General features: G+C 47.5%; 1 protein-coding gene across 2 annotated transcripts in view; it reads right to left on the reverse strand.

Annotated features, from left to right (window-relative positions):
• Positions 1-17,055, reverse strand: part of DRD2 (dopamine receptor D2) — a 35,005-nt gene extending 17,950 nt beyond the window's left edge. For both annotated transcript variants that reach the window (XM_005856865.2, XM_005856864.2), the window contains exon 1: positions 16,699-17,055. The gene's annotated coding sequence lies outside the window, so the exon portion shown is untranslated. The remainder of the gene's footprint in view (positions 1-16,698) is intronic.
• Positions 17,056-18,017: the final 962 nt, after the last annotated feature.

The raw sequence follows: 18,017 nt of genomic DNA on the forward strand, positions 1-18,017 counted from the left end.
CTAATATAAGGTGACAGCAGATTTGACTTTAGGTGGTGGGCACACAGTGCAATATACAGATCTTGTAACACCTGAAACCTATAAGTTCATATTGACCAATGTCACCCCAATCGGTTTAATAAATAAATACTTTTTAAAAGACAGAATTCAATGTAGTATGCACCATTGTTTCATGTACCACTAGGAAATAAAAAATCCCATCAAACCCCAACACAGCTCTCAGATGGGGTCAAGTGTAAAATGAATTCTGATGTCAGAGACATTAAAATGCTGGTGGGGCGTGTGTCAACTTGGGATGAATGAAAAACAGTGACCTCCTGGCATTGTATTACTGGCATTTTCCCTCAGATACCTGCCCTTGCCCTGCCCCTCAAGCTCCTCCATCCGGGTGAATTTTGCCTCTGGCAGCAGGAGAGAGCACCAGGTAACCTGGCCCGGCCCTGGCTCCACAGAAGCCAGGTGAAGTCAAGGCCCCTCTTGTGTAGGTGGGGAGCACCAAAGCCACTCAGCAGCCAGCACCTAAATTTGCCAGATGCTCCAAATTTCCTGTGTGTTTTTTTTCTGGTTTTGTTTTTGTTTTAAATGAAGATTGGCTGACTGTATAACCCAAGATGAATTATTCTTAACAGTCATAAGGCTTTTCAGATAAATAAGATCCCAGTATTTTACTTTGTTGTTGTCAGAGCAAGTATTTCGATTTGGTGTTATGAAAATACCAACCTCCATACACCATCTGCCTTCATCTTCCTCCAAGGTGGCTCCTGCTTCATGTGGAAAAGCTTTAAATCACAGTCCCCAATCATTGAGCATTTAGCTGGTGCCAAATGTATACATGGTCACTGCCATTTCTTAGCAGTTTTTTCTGGTTTTGCTTTAAATGAAGATTGGCTGAATGTATAACCCAAGATGAATTCTTCTTAACTGTCATAAGGCTTTTCAGATAAATAAGATCCCAGTATTTTACTTTGTTGTTGTTGTCAGAGCAAGTATTTCGATTTGGTGTTTTGAAAATACCAACCTCCATACACCATCCGCCTTCATCTTCCTCCCAGGTGGCTCCTGCTTCATGTGGAAAAGCTCTAAATCACAGTCCCCAATCATTGAGCATTTAGCTAGTGCCAAATGTATACATGGTCACTGCCATTTCTTAGCATTCACTAATTTAGCTATGCAGTCCTATCTCCTGGGAGAGGAATGGATGATCTAATTCTGCTGCTGTGCACACCCCCAAATTCATATTTTGGAGCTCTAAGTTGTCCTCTTCCAAGGTGATGGTATTTGGAGGTGGGGTCTTTTGGAGGTGGTTATGTCTAGATGAGGTCATGAGGGTGGGGTCCTCGTGATGAGATGCATGTCCTCACAAGAAGAGACGCAGGAGAGCTTGCTCTCCCTGTCCCTGCCATGTGAGCACACAGCGAGAGACAGTCATACAAGCCGGGAAGAGTCCTCACCAGAAACAGATCATGATCTCAGCCGTCCAGGCCCCGGACATGTCCGTTGTTTAAGCCATCCGACCTATGGCATTTCATCATGGCAGCCTGAGCTGTCAAAGACGCCTGCAGATGCCAGGCTCACTCTAGCAGGGGCTGCCTCTCCCCCAAGGTCCCATCTTCATCTTCCCTATGCAGCAAAGCGGGCAGCTGCTGCTCCCACCTCACCCGCCCCAGGCCATGCTCACAGATGGGCTCCAGGCTCTGCTTTCTCTGCTGCTCTGGTGTGTGGGAAACAGCAGGGAGCCAGGAATATGGGAAACTCCATTTGTGGGTGGCCTGCAAGCCTCAGGCCATCAAGTACCTGGCCCTCACCTGCCTCCAGTACTCATCGCCCTTCCCCGGCTCAGAAGGGCAAGGGTCTATTGAAGGATCTTCCAGAATCATCCACTCCAGTGGTCAGTACCCTCCATCAAGTCCTCCCTCACACCCGGCCCACCTCCGCTGCTCTGGTGTGTGGGAAACAGGAGGGAGCCATGAATATGGGGAACTCCATTTGTGGGTGGCCTGTAAGCCTCAGGCCATCAAAGTACCTGGCCCTCACCTGCCTCCAGTACTCATCGCCCTTCCCCGGCTCAGAAGGGCAAGGGTCTATTGAAGGATCTTCCAGAATCATCCACTTCAGTGGTCAGTACCCTCCATCAAGTCCTCCCTCACACCCAGCCCACCTCCAGCCTGCTGTGGTCGCAGCGTCCTCAGGGCCTACACAGCAGCTTTTCAGCAAGGTGTCTGCAATGAACCGAGGAGTGTGTGGAATGTGGAGCTACGTTTCCGGCCTCAGCCTCCTCTGCCATTACAGACGGGCCAATTTTCTGTGTGTGCCCAACTTGAAAATTTGCTAGCTCTGGGGCAGGGATGGAGTAGGGAAGTAGAAGTTGCAGGAGAAGGCGGGCTGCTCTCCCAGTCACACCCAGCCTGCAAACAGAAACGGCTTGTCCTGAGTATGCTGGACGAAAACTCCTTTCAAGCTCCACAGTTCGAGGCTGACCACTAATGCTGGCATTTTCTTTCAGAAAAACTTGGAGGCTATTGTCACCCTTGGGCCCTAGCCTGGTGGGGTGGGACAAAAGGGCTCATCTCTTAGGGCAGCCTGGAGCCCTGGAGGAAAGCTGGCTGGTCCCAGAGGAGAGAGGAGAGGAGTCCATTAATCTGGTTGCAATTTGATTCCATCCTCCAGCAAGACTCTGGGGCGCAGGGCCCAGAGGTGGGGCTGAGGCACCCTTAGCGCAGCATAAACTCAAGCAACCTGGTTCCTGTGTGCTGCCTCCTCTGGAAGTTTGGCATTTGAAGGATTCAAATTGTCTAATTAAAACTGAACAATCCCTTATCAGGCTGGATGGCGGGTGAGACACTGCTGTCTTAAACACATCATTTTCCCTTCTTTTCTGAGACTTGAAGCATTTCAGTGAAAAAGGAAGGGGGGTAGCATTTGCATTTCAAAAGCCATTTGTTGGAGAGACCTCATTTGGATGGGAATTGGGACTAAGTGGGTAAGGGCTCCTGCTAGGACCCCCTAATTCAAGCCACCCCTGCTCCTCTAGTCAGAGATCCAGGCTATGACTTGGGGGTGGGCCCTTCCCCAGCTCCCCCTGCAGCTTTAGGAAGAAAAAGTGGGAGGGGAGAGGGAAGGGAGGAAGCATCATATTCCTTCCTATTCCAAAGGGAAAGGAGCAGAGTCACTGAACAATGCCTCACTTACTGTCCAGGAGGGCTGCCCCCGAGGAATGCAGACGTTCGGCCTCAGGCTCCCAGAGCTCTAGGCTGGGCAGCCTTGCCCAGGAGGGCTGCCCCAGCGGGGGACAGAGGAATGCGGACCTCGGGCCTCAGGCTCCCAGAGCTCTAGGCTGGGCAGCCTTGGGAAGGCCTCTGTGGTGGGCAGACAGGGACAGTCCCATCTTACCTCCATGGTAAGGCCTCCAAGCACTGGGGCTGGGAATGGAAGGGATGGTGGGGAAGGGTCTGTGGGGAGGAGGAAGAATGGAGAGGAATGTTGGGGTGGAGAATAGGGAAGACTGAGGAGTAGGGGTGGGGCAATGGACGCTGTCACTTCTAGGATGCATCCTCCATCTCCTCGCCCTGAACACCTTTCCCAGCGTCCCAAGCCACACACGCAGGCGAGTGGGGTGGTGAAGCTAGACGTCTGGCTCAGGCACAGGCAAGGCCCTGCTCCCAGTAATTCCTTGGCTCCAAAAGTTCAGGGGATGGTGGGGATACCTTCCCCCTCGCTGCTATGGACAGACATGAACTAGTGGGAAAACTTACCCTCCAATGGCCTGAGGGGGGGTGGTGGCGGGAGCTGAGGGGGTGAGTGGGAAGGACTAACACCATCCCCGCTTCATGCCCCCTCCAGGCGTAGTAAGCCCACTAGTCCAGCCTGGCGTTCTGCAGGGCAGCTGATCAACAGCAGAGCTATGTTATTTGTGGGGAAATTATCTGGGTTTCCTCAGAAAGTGTAAAACAGCTTGGATGAATCTCTTCTGTTCTTATTCTCTGGCTTTGTCTAGCCCCACCCAGCTGGAACCAGGAGGATGGACACAGTCTTGAGGGCCCTCAGTGGCCCAACCTGAGGTTCATAACCCAGTGACCTTCTCAGAGCTTCCCCCTACTCGCTGAAGTTTAACATAGCCAAGCAGTCCGAGCCTTGCCTCCCACCTCTCAGCCAAGAAGCTCCCTCGGATGCCCATTCAACTTCCTGTCACCAAAGCCACAAACCTACCAGCATAGGCACCCCAGCTCCCTCCCCTTGGATCCCAGTGACCCACTCCTGACCAGGCCCTGTCCTTCCACCGGGGCTCAGGATTTAGTCCTGACTGATGTCCTCCTCCTTCTCACCCTTCAGGTCTGCCTCTTCTCCGGGGAAGGCTTCCTGATGCTCTAGCTCAGAGCTGTCCTCTTGCTTAATGCTCTCGCAGCACATGTGCTCCTTGGGGGCACTTATCACAGGTGTAATTAGGTTATTATTTGTTTAGTGTCTGTTCTTCTTGCCAAACTGTGAACTACAGCAGCATAAGAATTATACCTAGAGAATGAGTTCTAGTGGCTCTAGGACAGGGGCCATTTTTCCCCCACAAGCTCAACCGGTACAGAGCTCTCCCAAATCTTGGTTTCTTTGGTCTCATGCTGACTACTCCCTGAGATCCCACCCCACCACAAAGGTCTGCGGGCACACAGCATGGAGCAGTTGACTTGCTAAATGCCGGAACTTTTGCTGAGTGGCCTCAGACCCAGTACTGGCACCAAGTGGTATTCAATCTGGTGAACACCACTCGCCCCTACATGGTAACTCAGTGAGGACCTACCTCATGCAGCTCGAGTGCCACCAGAGGATCTTTCAGTGACTGGGCCTAACCGGAAGCTGGTAGGTAGGAGCAGGTGGAGGCAGATCTCAGGGCGCTTTCAGCCTTTTGCTGACCTTCCCCTGCACTCAGTACTAGGGAAGCTGGCCTTGGTGTGCAGCTTGGTCCTTCCCATGCACGCCAAGGCACAGCAGAGGCAGCCACAAACCATACACTGCTTTGTAGCTGTAAACCGGTTGCCCAGGGCCAGTCACAGGTAGCATCTGACATTGACCTGCACCAAAAGGCCCCAGAACCAACACACCCAGTGGCCAGCTTCAGTCAATATCAGAGCAGGATCCTATCAGCTTCACAAGCAGCATATCCAAAGGGAGATCTCAGCAGCTCCCACCCTGCTAAGTAAGGCAAATTCCATTTCATGTGGGCAGCACCTGCACAGCAGCTTGTGCACTGTGGTTGGGGTGGATCCTCACAGTCAGCCACCATGAGGGTTGACACCATGCACAAATGGGCCAATAGCAATCAACACTCAATTACAATAGGAGGGCTCACATAACCCACAAAGGGACATTTCTGGAGCACCCACCTCAGGTAATCAAGGAGACTGTACCACTGGGTCCCAAAAGACACCTACTACATGTGGCTACCCTACCAAGACTAGGAGACATAGCAGATCTATATAATATATAGAAATAAACACAAAGAGGCAGCCAAAAAAGTAGGGACAACGAAACAGGCCTCAAATGAAGGAACAGGAGAAATCTCCAGAAAAAGCTAAATGAAATGGAAGCAAGCAGTTTTCCAGATATATACATCCAAAAATGGTTATAAGGATGCTCAAGGAACTTAGTGAGAATTTACAAGAACTTCAACAGCTAGAAAAAGGACATAGAAACCATGAAAAAGAATCAGTCAGAAATGAGGAATACAATATGTGATATCAAGAATACACTGAATGGCCTGGCCAGTGTGGCTCAGTGGTTGTGCATCAACCCATGAATCAGGAGGTCACGGTTCAATTCCTGGTCAGTGCACGTACCCGGGTTGCAGACTCGATCACCAGTAGGGGGTGTGCATAAGGCAGCTGATAAATGATTCTATATCATCATTGATGTTTCTATCTCCCTCTCCTCCTTCCTCTCTCTGAAATCAATAGAAACATTAAAAAAAAAACTAAAAAGAATACACTGGAAGGAATTAAAAGTAGGTTCGATGAAGCAGAAGATTGAATCAGTGATTTGGAAGACAAGGTAGAAAAACACCCAATCAGAGCAGCAAAAAGAAAAAGTAAGTTAAAAAGATGAGGATAGTTTAAGGGACTTTTGCAACAATATCCACATTATAGAGATACCAGAAAAAGAAGAGAGATAGCAAGGGATTCAGAACCTATTTGAAAAAATAATGGCTGAAAACTTCTCTAATCTGGTGAAGAAAGAGGACACACAAGTCCAAAAAGAATCCTTAACAAGATGAACTAAAACAGGTCCACACCAAGACTCATCATAATTAAAATGGCAAAGGTTAAAGACAAAAAGAGAATCTTAAAGCAGCAAGAGAAAGACAGTTAGTTAATTACAAAGAGGCTCCCATAAGACTTCCAGCTGACTTCTCAACAGAAACATATCAGGCTAGAAAGGATTGTCATGAAATATTCAAAGTGATGAAAAGAAAGAACCTACAATCAAGACTATTCTATCCAGCAAGGCTATCATTTAAAATTGATGGAGAAATAAAGAGCTTCCCCAGACAAGAAAAAGCTAAAGAATTTTATTAACACCAAACCAGTATTGCAAAAAAATGTTAAAGGTTCTTTTTGAGGAAGAAATAGAAAGAGAAGGAGAAGGAGAAGGAGGAGGAAAAAAGAAAAACAACAACTAAGGGACAAAGTTATAAAGAATGAAATGACAATAAATACATACCTATCAATAATCACTTTAAATGTAAATGGCTTAAATGCTCCAATAAAAAAACATAGGGTAGCTGAATGGATAACAAAACCTAGAAGGGACCCACCTCAGAATTAAAGATACACAAGGAAAAAGGAAATGGGTAGAAAAATAAGTTTCATGCAGATGGAAGTGACAAAAAAGCTTTATCTCTTATTATAGCCTTTAATTTAAAGTCCATTTTGTCTACGGACTAAAGACAAAAAGAACTTTAAAATAAAGGCTATAATAAGAAATAAAGGACACTAAATAATTATAAAGGGAGCAATTCAACAAAAGGATATAACCCCTGTAAATATTTATTCACTCAACATAGAAGCACCTAAATATATAAAGTAAATATTGATGGATATAAAGGGAGAGATTGATAGTAATACAGTTATAGTTGTGGATTTTAACATCCAATTGATATAAATGGATAGATCTTCCAGACAGAAAATTTAAAAACACACACACAAAGAAAACACAGTAGCCTTACATAAACACTACATCAGATGAATTTAATTGATATCTTCAGAGCATTAACCCCAAAGCAGCAGAATATACATTCTTTTCAAGTACCCACCCATGGAATATTTTCTAGGATAACCACATGTTAGGACACAAAGCAAGTCTCAATAAATTTAAGAAGAATGAAATCATATCAAGTAGCTCCTATGACCATAATAGTATGAACCTAGAAATAAATCACAAGAAAAAACTGAAAAACACACAAAGACATGGAGGCTAAATAACATGCTACTAAACAATGAATGAGTTAAAAATGAGGTCAAGAAAGAAATCTTTGAAACAAATGAAAATGAGAACACAACAACCCAAAATCTACAGGACATAGTAAAAGCAGTACAAGAGGAAAATTCATAGCATCACAGGCCTACCTCAAGGAACAAGAAAAATATCAAGTAAGCAGTCTACCTTTACATTTAAAGGAACTAGACAAAGAACACAAACATAGCCCAAGTTGAGTAAAAGAAAGAAAATAATAAAGATCATAGCAGAAATAAACCAAATACAGTCTGAAAAATTTATACATAAAATCAATGAAACCAAGAGCTGATTCTTTGAAAAGATAAACAAGACTGACAAACTTTTAACTTATCAAGAAAAAAAGAGGGAAGACCCAAATAAATAAAATCAGAAATGAAAGAGAAGTAACAACTGACACCAAAGAAATGCAAAGGATTGTAAGAAAATATTATGATAACAAATTGGACAATCTGGAAGAAATGGATAAATTCTTAGAAACATACAATCTTCCACAAAGCAATCAGGAAGAATCAGAAAATCTGAATAGGTAGATTACAACTAATGAAATTGAAGCAGTAATAAAAAAAAAATCCCAACAAACAAAAATCCTGGACCAGATGGCTTCACATGTAAATTTTACCAAACATTAAAAGTAGAACTGAAACCTATCCTTCTCAAACTATTTCAAAAAAATTCAAGAGAAGCGAAGACTCCCAGGCTCATTTTACAAGGCCAGCATTATCCTAATTTCAAAACCAGATAAAGAAATGAAACAAACAAACAAAAAAATTACAGGCCAATATCCCTGATAAATGTAGATGCTAAAATCCTCAATAAAATATTAGCAAACTGAATCCAGAAATACATTTAAAAAATCATATAACATAATCAAGTAAGATTCATTCCAAGGAGGTAAGATTGGTACAATATCCGCAAATCAATAAAGGTGATATACCACATAAACAAAATAGAGGATAAAAATCACATGATCATATCAATAGATGCAGAAAAAGCATTTGATAAAATCCAGCACCCATTTATGATAAAAACTTCGATCAAAGTGGGAATATAGGGGACATATATCAACATAATAAAGGCTATATATGACAAACCCACAGCCAACATCAGACTCAATGGGCAAAAACTGCAAGTGTTTCCCTTAAGATCAGGAACAAGACAGGTATGTCCGCTTTCACCACTCTTATTCAACATAGTACTAGAAGCCCTAGACACAGCAATCAGACAAGAAGAAGAAATTTTAAAAAGCATCCAAATTAGAAAGGAAGAAGTGAAACTGTCATTGTTTGCAGATGACATGATACTGGACTCTACAAAAACAAACAAACAAAGCAGACAAACAAAAAACCCTACTAGAACTAATAAATGAATTCAGTAAAGTAGCAATATATAAAATAAATATCCAGAAATCAGTTGCTTTTTAGACACTCATAGTAAATTATCACAAATGCAAACCAGGAGAACATTTACAACTGCATAAAAAAAAAATACCTAGCAATAAACTTAACCAAGGATGTAAAAAACCTATATTCAGAAAATTATAAGACAAGAAAGAAATTGAAGAAGACACAAAAAAGTGGAAGCATATACCCTGTTCATGGATAGGAAGAATCAACATCATCCATACTACCCAAAGCAATCTACAGATTTAATGCAATTCGTATCTAAATAGCAATGGTGTATTTCACAGAACTAGTACAAATATTCCAAAAATTTATATGGAACCACAAAAGACCTTGAATAGCCACAGCAATCTTGGGAAAGAAGAGAAAAGTTTAGGAATCACACTACCTGATATAAAATTATACTACACAGCCATAGTAATCAAAACAGCCTGTTACTGGCATAAAAACAGACACATAGATCAATCTAACAGCTTAGAGGTCCCAGAAATAAACCCACACCTTATGGTTAATAAATATTTGACAAAAGAGGCAAAACATACAATGGGGTAAAGACAGTGAATTCAATAAATGTTTTTTGGGAAAATTTGACAGATACATGCAAAACAATGAAACTAGACCATCTTTTTACACCATACACAAGAATAAACTCAAAAGGGATTAAAGGCTGAAATGTCAGGCTTGAAACCATAAAGATCCTAGAAGAAAACATAGTCAGTAAGTCTTAGACATCTTTCATATATGCCTAATATTTTTTTTCTGATATCTACTTAAGCAAGGGAAATAAACAAAAAAAGCAAGTTGACTACATAAAAAAATTTTTGTACAGCAAAGGGAATCATCAACAGAATGAAAGGACAACCCAATGAATGGGAAAACATATTCACCAATGAGACATCTGATAAGGGGTTAATATCCAAAAATTTTAAAGAACTCATACAACTGAACACCAAAAAAAACAAACAATACAATTAAAAAATGGGCAAAGACCTGAATAGACACTTTTTGAAAGAGAATATACAGGTGGCCAATCGATATATGAATAGATGCTCCATGTCACTAATCATCAGTGAAATACAAATTAAAACCACAATGAGGTATCCCCTCACACCTGTCAGATGGGCTATCACCAATAAATCAACAAACAAATAGTGGCGAGGATGTGGAGAAAAAGGAGCTCCGGTGCACTGCTGGTGGGAATGCAGATTGATGCAGCCACTGTGGAAAGCAGTATGGAGTTTCCTCAAAAAATCAAAAATGGAACTGCCTTATGACCCAGCGATTTCACTTCTGGAAATTTCTCTGAAGAAACCTGAAACACTAAATGGAAAGAATATATGCACCCCATGTCCATTGCAGCATTATTTACAATAGCCAACATTTGGAAGCAGCCCAAGTACCCAGCAGTAGATGGGTGGATAAAAACGCATGTCACATTTACACGATGGCATGTTATTTGGCTGTAAAAAAGAAAGAACGCTCATCTTTTGAGACTGACTGGATGGACCTGGACAGCATTATATTAAGTGAAGTAAGCCAGTCAGAGAAAGACCAATCTATAATAATAAAAGCATAATATGCTAATTAGACCAGATTTTTCTTCTGGACGTCCTTCCAGACAACCTTCGGGGCTGCGAGAGAAGCCCGGGTCCCAAGTGCCAGAGGGAAGCCAGTGCTGGCAGCTGGGAGAAGGAAGGCCTACTCTTGTATGAATTTCGTGCATCGGGCCTCTAGTACCATATGATTTCACTTATATGTGGAATCAAATGAACAAAATAAACTAAAAAACAACAACAAACAAAATAGAAACAGACTCATAGATACAGAGAACAGACTAATAGCTATTAGAGGGGAGGGTGGTTGGTGAAAAGGGTAAAGTGATTAAGCAAAAAAAAAAAAAAAACCCACAAAAAACACCCCATAGATACAACAATAGTATGGTGATTACCAGAGGGAAAGGGGCGGGGCGGGAGGAGGTAGAAGAGGGTAAAGGAGGAGGATAAATGGTGATGGAAGGAGACTTGACTTTGGGTGGTGAACACACAATGCAATATACAAATTATATAAAATTGTGTACTTGGAACCTATATAATTTTATTAACCAATGTCACCTCAGTAAAAAGAAGAGAATCATACCTATCTTATCATCTCATGATCTTCTCACTGCCCAGCACGGTAGTGGTAGGTGCTCAATAAATGAGAGGCATTCTGGGGAGCTAGTATCTCCCCCGAGTGTGAAGGAGCCAGTCCCGGGGCTTTTTCTACCCTGGCTGTTGTTTCTCTCCCTGGGTCCATTCAAAGGAAACCAGAACCTCCTCTGAGATCTCCACCTGGACCGCCAGGTCCCAGTCATGGTGAAAGCTGGGGTTGGATGCCCTGCTTGTTAGGGTCCCTCCAGGAGTTCTCCAGGGGGGCCAGCACTAAGGCACACAGGGTTGCAGGTATGGAAAGAGAAAGAGAGTGCACACGTGTGAAGGGGAGTATTGGCGTGTGGGGAGGTGGGGAGATAAGCTGAGTTCCCTGGAAAGGGAAGCACAGAGCTGGTGAGAATGGCTCCTGGGCTCCTGTCACAGCTTCTAGATTAGCACCCCACTGTGGGGGAGAAGTCGCAGGCAGCAGGCAAGGTGGCCCAGAGCCATCTTCTCACTCCCCACCAACCAGCAGCTATAGAGCATAACCAGACTCCCAGCTCATCTAAGGAGCTGCAGGGGAGGGTGGGGATGTCCCAGGGAGGGCAGGGAAAGGGGCCCCTGCCTGAGGATTTGTCTGGGAACCAGGAGAGACCAGCGGTGAGCATGACTGGGGCCTCCTCACCTCTGCTGCTCTCATCCTGGACACCTGCTGATTCTGCCACGCCCCAGGGGGCCAGGCGGTCCTGGGAGTGTGGACCGCCTGGACTGCCAAGGACTTCAGAGTTTCCCGGCCTCACCCCAGGCCTCCCTCATGTCCTCAGGACCCCTGGGGTCTACCGTGAGGTGAGGCAGGGTCTGGGACTGCAAGAAGGAGTGTCTGCCTGACAGCCCATCCCTGTGGATTTTGATGGCTCCATAAAAATGTCTCCTTGCAAACTGTCAAAGTGTCACAAATTAATTAACTGTTAGCTGGAGTGACTCAGTGGGGAGGAGGTGGGGGAGTGCTGCCGAGCAGGGTGGTGGCGGTACTGTTCTCTGCGTGCACTGCCTTTTGATTAAAAACCCTCGCTTCTCAACACTGTGCCAGGGAAGGGGCAGCTCACACGTGTGCGGAGCAGAAAGTTGGCTGGTGGGAAGCAGGGTGGAGGGTGTGGGGCCCCGGGCCCTCCCAGAGGAAGGGAACACAGCGGGGATAAGCGAGCAGCGAGAAATTACTCAGGAGATCTAAATTCAGAGCAGGGCCCACGGCCTGGTACTGTTTCCTTTTATCCTTCCCCTGTCTTACGCTCCCTCCTCGGTTTCCCCCAGAAAGAAAGGAATCACGAAATTCGGCTCGGTTTGCCCTGGGACCAGGCCAGGTCACTAGCCCAGGAGGCAGGCACACTTCACTGCCAGACTCGCCCGCCCGCCCACAGGAGCCGGTGGGGGGAGGACTGGGTCTCAGAACAGCCTCCTTGACCTTTACTTTAATTTCAGGAAGGAATTGAGAAAACATGCTCTTGAAAGTCAAGAGGGAGACAAATCCTGAACCTTATTGCTCTAGAAGAAGGAAAAACAATCCTCACTATTTAGCCGAAAATTGCCCTGCTTTATGAAAACACGTCCCTGTTCATAAAAACGAGAGAAGCCAGTCCGGGTAACAGCCACCGTCCCCCATCCCGCTGCCGGACCCCTCCCCGTGTCAGCCAGTCCTCCCTCCGGCTTTGCCAGGCTGGCACTGGGCACGTATCCTTCCCACAGAGGTGAAAGGAGGGGGAGAGGTTTCACCTGATGACCCCAACACAAGTACCTATTTGGTGTGGGACCCCAAAGACAAAGTGAAGGCCAAACTTCACAGGAACGCAATCAGCAAAATCCAGATGTGCAAAATGCTTCAGGACTAATGACCTGATTTCTCCCAAAAAAAAATTGCACAAAAAAAAACAAAAAAGAGGGGGGGGGAGGGGATGGGATTTATAAAAAAAAAAGCAACTTAAAAGCCATATCAGCCAATTGCAATGTGTGGATCTGATTTAAACCCTGATTCGTAGACTAGCTTTTTAAAGGTCTTTGACATTCATAAGACAATTGAAAATTTCAAGAGTAGCTTGTTGATATGAAAGAATTACTGGTAATAATGTCTAGGTGTGGCAGTGACATTCTAGTTAAATTTTAAAGAATCCCTATTGTTTAGAGATACTCACTGAAACATTTACAGATAAAGTTATACGATGCCTGTGATTTCTTTGGAGAGAATATGGAGGGGGCATAAATGAAACAAGATTGGCCACAAGGTGATGATGGCTGAAGCTGGGTGATGATCCACCGAGGTCCACTGCACTAATCTTTCTAATGTTATAGATGTTTCAAATTTTCTATAACAAATTGTAAAAAAAAAAAAAAAGTCTCATGTGCTCTTTAACCCTTGCAGTCTCCCTCCCAAATATGAATGTGAGCCAGACTTCGGCTGCCTTCCTGACCCTGTCACCTCAGTATAACTACTGGCTTCCTTCCTCTCTTACCCGTCGGCCAGACAGACTGTCCCTTCACTCCCGTGGTTCTGCCCAGGACAGCTGGAGTTCGGGACCTTTCCTCAAAGACAGGATGGCTTTGGTCTAAGGGGCCATTGCCCCCTTTCACGGAGGTCAGTGGCTCAGCTGGTAGGAACAGGAGGTGGCGAGGGTGACTCCCACTCTAATGACAAAAGTAACAGCTGCTGAGCTCCTATTCTATCCCAGTCACGGTGTGAAGCACTGTGCAATATTATTTCCTTCAATCCGCACAACAGCCCTATGAGATATTATTTCCATGTTAAAGATGAAGAAACAGGAACAGAGAGGGTGAGCAACCTGCCCAACCTCGCCCAGTGCAGTGGGTTATGAACACAGGTCTGTCTGCCTCCAGAGCCCAAACTCCTTTCCTTGCGCCCGCAGTAGAGTCCGGGTCTGGAGACAACCTGGGAGGAGGAGGGGTAAGATCAGAAATCAGGCCTCAGGTACCTTTATCTCAGCTCCACAATGGTTCCTCCAAGGCCACGTCCAGCGCCTCGCCCCACCAGGCCGTTAGGTCTCAGACTTGGGTCCACCAGGGCCCCCAGTGGAACCCCTCACAGCCTTATAAAGAGGGGAGTTGGGGTACAGGTCACACCTGAGTTTCGTCAGAGTCTTGAGCGCCATTAGGCAACTGGGTGTTTACAGAAAATGCCACTCTCAGAGTGTCCAGGGCGACAGGCTGCCGGGAGAAATGAGCTCTGAGGACAGGACGTGGGGTTGAGCAGAGTGTGAACAACCACGGGGGTCTCACCTCACCCTGGCTCAGCCCAGGGGCTGCCTGGGGGCTCGTCCCTTCCGGCCAGTTCAGCCCACCCTCCCCTGCTGTCTGTGCATTTGCTTTCCTTCCAGGGGGTGTGGACCCGCCGACAGGGGTAGCACGATGGGCCTGGGCACCTTGTCTGTCTGAGCTCCTGGCACCTCACTCAGAGGCAGGCAACATGGGCACAGCCACAGAGGGAGGACCCAGGACAGGCTGGGGACCATGGACAGGGCCCCTAACTTCCTCTCCCACAGATTGCAAGTCATAGGCAACCACAATGACGAGCACAGAGTCCTGAGAGCTGTGTGCTCACTGGCACTGCATGCTCTCGCCCCTTCACATCCCTGTCCCCAACATCTGAGGTTTTTCTAAGCAGTGATGACCAGAAAACGAAGAGGAGCAGCTTCCTTCTATCCTGGGAACTGAAGGGGAGGAGTCAGTGTGGCCTGGTATTTTTAAATCAGGCAGCAGCCTGGGTTTCAGTCTCAGCTCCAACACCGGCTGGCAGTGTGGCCTTGACATGGGATCGCTCTAGGCCTCAGTCTTCTCATCTGTAAAATGGACACATGCCGGGAGAAATGAGCTCTGAGGACAGGACGTGGGGTTGAGCAGAGTGTGAACAACCACGGGGGTCTCACCTCACCCTGGCTCAGCCCAGGGGCTGCCTGGGGGCTCGTCCCTTCCGGCCAGTTCAGCCCACCCTCCCCTGCTGTCTGTGCATTTGCTTTCCTTCCAGGGGGTGTGGACCCGCCAACAGGGGTAGCACGATGGGCCTGGGCACCTTGTCTGTCTGAGCTCCTGGCACCTCACTCAGAGGAGGGCAACATGGGCACAGCCACCGAGGGAGCAGGGAGGCCGCTTCCCTGACCCAGGACAGGCTGGGGCCCATGGACAGGGCCCCTAACTTCCTCTCCCACAGGTTGCAAGTCATAGGCAACCACAATGACGGGCACAGAGTCCTGAGAGCTGTGTGCTCACTGCACTGCATGCTCTCCCCCCTTCACATCCCTGTCCCCAACATCTGAGGTTTTTCTAAGCAGTGATGACCAGAAAATGAAGAGGAGCAGCTTCCTTCTATCCTGGGAACTGAAGGGGAGGAGTCAGTGTGGCCTGGTTTTTTTAAATCAGGCAGCAGCCTGGGTTTCAGTCTCAGCTCCAACACTGGCTGGCAGTGTGGCCTTGACATGGGATCGCTCTGGGCCTCAGTCTTCTCATCTGTAAAATGGACACAGGAACTCCCTCTCCATGATGTGGTTGTCAAATTAACTTAGAAAATGAAAATGAAGGGGCCTGTACCGCCAGATGCTCAATAAATGGCAGCTGGTATCATCAAGAGGGATGCCCCGGCTGCCAGGGAGCTGGAGCTGAGCCGTGCGAGGGTCCCAGCAAAATGCCTGAGCTGCGTGAGGGGCCTTGATAGAAAGAGACGCCTGTTTTCTGTGGCCCCTAGTCCTCTACACACTCCAGAGAGACTCAGCCATGCCCAACCTGTAGTTCCCACCCGCCAGCCCTGAGCTCAAGCCCTGAGGTGTGGGGGCACTCGCAGGTGACCTTGGTTAAAGTAACCATGCAGATTTGTAGCAACCTTGACTCTTCCCTCTAAACCTCCACCAAAAGAAAACTGAACAACCTGTCACTATGACATGCACTGACCACCAAGGGGTGCGCACAGAACATGGCAGGCATTGGCCATGGTGGGATGGTGGAGCAGGTGAGCAGGGACGCCAGACCAAGGCGAGATGCCAGTTGCTGTCATTGGGGTGAGCCTCTGGTGGTTACTGAAAGTTCTTTGCTCCCACGCACCATGGTCCCGCCCAGCACTCGCACCCGCTGCTGGCACCTGGTGCCAGCCCCGATCGCTCGGCGCTGTCAGTGGGTTCGAGCAGCGGCTGCTGGCCCCAATCACCCCTAAGGGCTTCTCCACCTCCTCCTGCTCCTGAGGGGCAATCGGGGCAGCAGCCGCCACTCCGGCGCTGTCCCCAATCGCTCCACGCCATCAGCAGGTACGAGCAGAGCCGGTGCAGTCAGCACATGGGAGCTGTGGTGGCGGGAGCAGGCCTGCCAGCAGACAGGGGACCAGGGGTCACAGTGGGAGGGGCCAGGCTGGGGCACAGAGGATGGGCCAAGACCCGCTCCTATGCCCACCACAGCCTCATGGCCCACAGTTCCTTTCAAGGTGCACGTATTCGTGCACTGGGCCCCTAGTTCATTAATAATTAGCAAAAACTTAATAATAACAGCAGTCATACTAATTCCAGAGAGTGGAGGAAAAATAAAATAAAATGATATATCTCAAAGTATCTTGCAAACTCTAAAGCCCTAGAGAAAGGTTAGGACTTTAGGCCTTCCTTCAGCCGTCTATAAACTGATCATACCTCCTTCTCGCTAAGGAGAATCAGCCGGGGAGGTGTTTGCTACCATTCCATCTGTCTGCAGTGTTCTCTGGTACTCGCTGCTTCTGTGGCTGGCCCATCTCTCTGTGTGTCTGACGGGCAGAGGTTGTGTTAACCCTGTTGTGGAGCCTTAGCATCTGCTGGGAAGGCTCCCGGTTGGATAAACGTCACTGAGTGCTGGTGGTGCTGGTGGACTCTGGGAGCAGTAGTGCTGGTCTGCACCGCTCTGAAGCTGGCAGACTGCCTTCCTCGGGGGTTACTTTGAAGGTTAACGAGGTACACTACGCCCTTAGTCTAGTCTCTGGCCCAGAGGAGGCGCTCAGTTGTTCATATTCTCTTGATCGCTGACCTGGAAAATGTAAAATATTCCATTTTATTCTGGGAATAACCCTTAGAGAAGATACCATCTGGTCTCTTTCTTTTATAGATTAGAAACTAAGACCCAGAAAAGTGAAAGGACTCGCCCAAGTTCACAGAGACGGTTGCTTCCAGAATCGCAATGAAGGCCTCTGGATGGGTCACGGCTTTTCCCTACGTGGCTCCCTGTCTGGCTAACAGAAAGGACTCAATCACTGGCAGGTATTAGCCACCAACATGGTCACTATCGTTATTAGCGTCATCTGCATTTCCAAACATCTTAAGTCAGCTAAAGGAGAAGGGTCTGGAGGCTCCACGGCATCTCTCCCGAGTCTCACCCAACTTCTTATGTAACCATCTCCCCCACTCCTGTCCTTAGCAGAGCCAGGCGACAGCTGGCATTCGGGACCTGCTACCCCCACCCAGCCCGTTTCCTTTCTGGCCATGACCCTTTTCTTTCTAAGAGCTGCTTTGCAAGCCCGGCACCTCTCCCGCTTTCCTCTGGACCCTGTGAAGCCATACACATCACAGTGTACGCGCTCATGGGTGGTGGCCAGATGTTCAGCCCAGGGCCTCGGGGCTGGTAGATTTCTTTGTAGAATTTTGTTTCTTGAGATGATTTCTTTGGGAGGTTTTCTGTCTCATTCTTCCCCAGGAGCCTAGGGGATGGCTGCACCTCGGGATGTGTTGTTAGCAACCTGACACATCAGCCAGGAAGACAGCAGCAGAGGCAAACAATCCAAATCCCGGAGAGCTGCATTCCACGCAAAGGAGGCAGCGTATTCCCAGCAGGACAGCGGCTGGGCCAGAGGATGCTGAAGGGGCCAGGGACCCTGCTTGCCCCAGGCCCTCCTGTGATAGCTGCTGCCCCAGCTCTCCCACCTTCGCAGCGGAGGCGAGGGCGAGGGCGAGGGCGAGGGCGAGGGCGAGGGCGAGGGAGGGAC

This window comes from Myotis brandtii, unplaced genomic scaffold (genome assembly GCF_000412655.1).
Source record: "Myotis brandtii unplaced genomic scaffold, ASM41265v1 scaffold105, whole genome shotgun sequence".
Taxonomy (NCBI): Eukaryota; Metazoa; Chordata; class Mammalia; order Chiroptera; family Vespertilionidae; genus Myotis; species Myotis brandtii.